The following is a 6000-nucleotide window of genomic DNA, read 5'->3' as shown; positions in this document are numbered from 1 at the left end:
AATAGATTTAAAGAAATCAAGAATAAAATCAACAAGAGAGTATCAAGCATCTCTTGGTTTAAAACGTCAGAGGCAAGACCACAATCTACTGTTTAGAAATTATGAAAAGGATTCCGCTCACAAAATTGAATACAGTTATGACAAAACTTTGGAAATAAAGGAAGAAATCATCGAAGGTAAAATTTTATGCTATTCAAAAAACTATTTTTTTTTTTAATTTGGCAAAACATCTAAAAAAAATATTTTTTAAACTTTCAGAGAATGAAATATTTTTGAAAAGTAACATAAACCCAAACGATAATCAACCAAATCAATCGAAAGTGTTCGAAATGCTTCAGGTCAAAAGAAATCCGAAAATTCAAGCATCAAATGTGGAATCTGAAAATAAATACAAATGCGACAGGTGTGCTCGAAGCTACATTTATAAAAAAGTGTTGACTAGTCATAAAAAATTCGAATGTGGCATCTTGCCACAGTTTAGGTGTAAATTTTGTGGCAAGCAATTTAAACAGAAACAACACATGAATACGCATGTAGTTGCCGTGCATGAAAAAATAAACGCAAAGACACCGCAAGCAAGGGTTTACTGTGACAAGTGTTCTCGAAATTACGCGGCGATAAGTTCTTTAAATCGACATAAACGTATAGAACACGACAGAATTTCACGACAGTTTACTTGCGATATTTGTAATTTTAAAACTTATGAAAAAGCTCACTTGTCAAACCATATTAATTTACGCCATCGCAAGTCATTTAATTGCGTACAATAAACTTTAAACCCGGGGAAATTTATCATAATAGTTTTTCAACAACTTTTTTTTATCGTATTAAATACTTGTACTATGTTATAGTTCACCAGGTTACATTTTCTGAAATGTACTGCATGTAACAAACTTATTTTTTTAGGGTTCCAAAAAGGGTATTTGCGAGGCATAAGCGGAGAAAACATAATAAATTCATTCGAGAATCGCTGCATTTCAAATATACCAGTGATGGACGAAAAATTCAAATATTATCATAAACATAGGAGGAAATATCTAACAGATTATCTGATATTTTAGAATTATTGAAAAAATTAAGAATAATATCATGTAAGAATTAAATAAAAAAATAATAATTTTAATGTAAATATTTTAAGGGGCTACTAACTATTTCAAATCGAGATTTTAATAGAATATAATTTTTGTGTGTACCAAGGGCCAATATCATATTTCTTGAGTCCAAACATACTAAAACTATGCGTAAATTCATTTTTTTTAAATATGTACTATTTATCACATTTTTTTGTTCTACTCATCTATTACTCTCCATCAATACCGACATAATTTGCTATTTTTGAATGTAGATTTTTCTATATTCATTTTGTTTATTTATATAAATAGTTGTGAGAAGGTACTGATTGATCATAATTTTTTTATTTATTAGAAGGCATAAATACTTTTAGTTCCTTCCAAAGATTTTTTTGGCAGAACTCGTTCCCGTAATTTATGTTCAGAAATGTTTGATCAGTGAAATTAGAAAATAAAAAAAATTTGTTCTGAAATTATTAAAATAATATTTATAGGTTGTACACTGGCTTTTATTTTTTAAATTATATCAAATATACTGTATTATACTTTTGTGAATAAAGTAGAATACCTGAAATTGTTATCTGAATAAAACATTCAACAAAACAATCGACGACTCGTTATTACACCTGCTTCAGGCCGAGATCCTACGCTACCCCTAATTATATTGTTTCGTCGGAAAAGCCTTTATCAATAAAGTAATTGATACTCCAAGGGAAAGTTTGAAACTTTTAGTACCTTATGATTCTATCAATAGCTCGGGAACAATTTTTCTTTCACAGTTCTGAGAATGTCTATACAGCTGGTGGCCCAAACTAATTTTTCTTGGTAAATCAAATAACAGTTTACCGAATGATTTCTTGTCTTTCTAGTTCAATTGACATTCGACTTATTCCAGGCTTAAGACTAGCGGCTTTTAAAATACGTGCTGGCATGTATACAAAATTTGCCCGATTCTTCACTTGGATTCTTTTGTTAAAACACTTGAGCCGTGTTTTAGTAACTCCTGGTTTAGCAATTCCTAGAACAGCTGGTCCACGCGGATTCTTAGCGTAAGGGACGAGAGATGGTTGCGACTTTTACCTGAAAACACCAGCAGCGTAGTTAAAAGGCGCCTTGCGCGGATACTCACGTGCGGAGATTGCGCAAGCTAATGCTTTCCAATTGAAAATGGTTCAGACGGCGTTGACTGTTTACGATTTGATGGCCCCGTTTTAGTAATAATGCTAATTGTAGACAACTCCCCCACACTGTTACTAAACTGGTTGTTTGGTGTATGTAGTGCCAGGCCACTAAATGTCATCTGGAAAATGTTACAAGCATATATATTTTTTACAGCAAAGTGAATGGTGTGTGATAAAGTAAAATTTATTGAACATACATTAGTGGAAAAATAGTGTCAAGGGTAAAAAGTGTTGAAAATCTGCAAAAATGAGTATTGTTATTAAAAGTTCTTAATTTTTTCCTACTCAACAAATTTCACAGTTCCAGACGGCGGTTTAAAGAGGACATCTTGGACTATTAGGAAAAAATTATGAGCTTGATGTAAAAGGAGAATTACAATTGGTAACAAACGTACTCCATGTTGTAATGATTTGTTTTCCTACGTGACCCAACTCCCAAACAGTAACACTGAATTTTAGGTTGAGTTCCGGCTCGAAAGAAGCGTCTGCTAGCTCAGAGGCAGAGATTGAATTTGTTTTGGGGGTAAATTTGTACCCCAGTATGTGGTTTCAGGGATAAATACCGCATTTGGCAGTTTTAAAAAATGCTAATTTACATTCTTCTTAAATTTTACAAAGAAATTAAAAAGTGCTCTAAAAAACAAAAAGAAGGTCACCAGGGGAATATAACGCAGGATATTCGTTGTCTCAAAATGAGGAAAAGGATGTTGCTTACGAAATTGAATATAGAAACGACGAAACTTTAGAAATCAAGGAAAAAATTATCGATATTTCCAAGGAGGAATCGGAAAAAATACAAGTGTGACATATGCGCTCGAAGTTATGATTTTAAAAAAAGTTTGAATTTTCATCAAAGACACGTTTGTCACGTCATGCCACATGTCTGGTGCAAATTATGCGGCAAAAGATTTAAACATAAACCGCACCTTTGGTGCCATATAGATATCGTACATCAGAAAACAAACTCAAATAAGACATCGCCAAGGAGGCTTCATTGTAATACATGTTCTCAAAGCTACACTATGAAAAGTGCTTCAAATCGACGTAAACGTGTGCAACATGAGGTCATCACAGAAAAATTCAGTTGCGATTATTGTTTGTATAACAAAAAAGAGAAGGCTCTGATACTATTTGCTAAAACTGTATTTTGCGTTACGTTAATACACCCTACTCCCAGTTTAGCCACTCGCGGTTTAGTAATTCCTGGAACTGCTGGCTCACGATTTTTTTCAGAACGCGGATGGGAAGCGGTTGCAACTCTTGTCTGAAAAACACTACCCGTGCAGAAATTTCCCCATATTTCCCTATTTGAAGTTGGGTTCTGATGGGGTCCCTATCATAATATTTAGCCTAGAAAATACGGATTGGGGACACTATCAAAATATCTAGTCCAGAAAAAAATGTAAGGGCCCCTATCAGAATATCTAGTCTAAAAAAACTGATCGGGGCCCCTATCAGAATATCTAGTCTAGAAAAAACTGATGGGTTGCCTATCAGATTCTACTGAAGGATTTCGTGCCTCGTAAAAGTATGACAAATTTATCTTTATCCTGTTTTTTTTAATTCCATCCTTATCAAAAACTGTAAATGTTCAGAAAAAATTATATATGCTGTCATTGTAAAAAGTTGTCAAAGAGTCTACAGCGGGAAAAAACGGACTATTCCAGGAAGAAAAATTTCATATGATTAAAATTATTTATTTAAAAGTTATTTTTTGATGTAGGTGTTCCATACTCGGTAGTGTTAGAAAGCTTATTTTTTGTATCATATTTAAAAATGTAATATATGTATTAACTCTACATAGGGCCATTAATACTCAAAGTCAAAATACTCGCTATCAATTAATATTAATTTTTAAGTACCTTTTTTGTCATATCAATGAAATATTTAGCTCAATTAAATCTTCATCGGGTAATAGAAAGGGTCTAGACGGGGCCCTACTAATCTATGGGCAATAAAAGGGCACTCTCTTCAGTGTCTGTTCAGAAGTTCTGGCTAGAACATGGCTAAAACGGCGTTACAGAACTAGTCAGGTCCTCTCCATTTTCCCGACGTGTGCCCGATTAGAAATAGGGAAGTCTATCCAGGGCCCTACAAAACCCCGATCGGAATTTCTTCATGGGTAGCAGCGCAACAGAAGGGCACAGTGCGCCGAGCGTGAGTTTGCAAGAATGAGGCGCTGTTGAGGCGTAACCGAGTTATTGCAATTACACTCGGCCGTAAAAAGATTTTTGCGCCTAGATAAACACGAGATTTTGTGCAATAAGAGTATGATTTACCCAGTTTTTCAGAGAAAATTACGTCCGCAAGGTTGATTTTTTAAGGCACAGCATCTTCTTGTATTTAAAATTTTTCAAAAGTTTTCTGGTGGTGGATCGCCGCCTTACATTTTTATCGAGGTTTCTTATTTATTTATTTTCTATTTATATACGTGAAATACAGAAATCTTATTATTAGATAAATATATCTAAAAATGGCGGTTAGTACGAGTAGCTAAATGAGATATTTCTTGCGCTTCACCTTTGTGATCATGTTATTAAATATTTAATATTATCAGCTCCTTTAAGTTTCTTGAAATTTAGTAAATTTATAGAAAACTTTCAATATGGTTCTTTTTTTAGTTTCTGTAATTTCTGGCATTCAGCCTGAAACTCCTCTCTGAAACAAATAAATTCAGCCATTAACCTTTAAAAGCGATTATGAATTGCATTCGCTATTTAGATTCGTATAGAAAAGAAAAATAATTAATAAAACTGTCAAAAAATAGAAAAAATTTACTCAAATTCCTGTTTTGAAGAATCTAAGACTTGGTTTTTCACATTTTTTTGGCACCTACTATTAGGGAAACCGACAGCTGAGTCGCTAAGATGATCGCGTGGCTGGTGATAAAAAAACCTTTGAAATTACGTGATGATATTTACTTGTATCACAAGCGAAATATAATATATTGAAGCAAAAATTAAAAATCGAGTGACCTATAAATTCACAACAGACTTTTTATATTTAACATATGTATACGTAATTAAAAATTAGATGAAACAGTTTTTAATATTTTTTTAGGCGAGTTTACAATTGAAAGACTTTCTGGAATTTCTGTTGAGTTAAAAAAAATAAAAGCGTTATTTTTAAATAACTAGATGCGTATCTTCTTCTAATTCTAATTCATAAATGGCCAGATTTAGATTGAAAGCTGTATAAACTAAGATAAAGTATTGCTTATTTTTATTGTTTGTAGACGCCCGTCGTTGTTAGTGCGGTCACTTTTTTGGATATAAATCAATACCAACATAATATCTGATTAAGCCTAAAAAATATGAATATTTTCTTTAAAGAACAGTTTAATTCATTTACGATTTAAGTTTGTGGTTCTAAATGAAAGTAGAGGATAAAGACTACTATGTTTTTCAAATTTTTTCAGTTCAATAGGTGCTGAGATATCTAGGTGTAGGTAATAACTTTGCTAATAAGTTTTCTGGGTATTAATAATCAGGGGGCTGTTCTCGATATTTTAAGCCAAAGTTAACCCCGAGACCTCTCAATATAGAAGTATTATAGGTATTGTGCTAATTTTCGCAATTCTAATGAAAAAAAGTTAAAATATTTTTATTTTAAAGGTCACTTTTTTATAAGTTCCCTGTTCTGAAGAACCACCCATATCTGCTACTATAGAATATAAATGATTATACATTACCAAATGTATTCTGTTCTGATATAATAAAGTAATCATTTTTCTGGTCACTATAGATACT

This window comes from Belonocnema kinseyi, chromosome 2 (genome assembly GCF_010883055.1).
Source record: "Belonocnema kinseyi isolate 2016_QV_RU_SX_M_011 chromosome 2, B_treatae_v1, whole genome shotgun sequence".
In the NCBI taxonomy this organism is placed as follows: Eukaryota; Metazoa; Arthropoda; class Insecta; order Hymenoptera; family Cynipidae; genus Belonocnema; species Belonocnema kinseyi.
Note: the sequence above shows the minus strand (reverse complement) of the source record.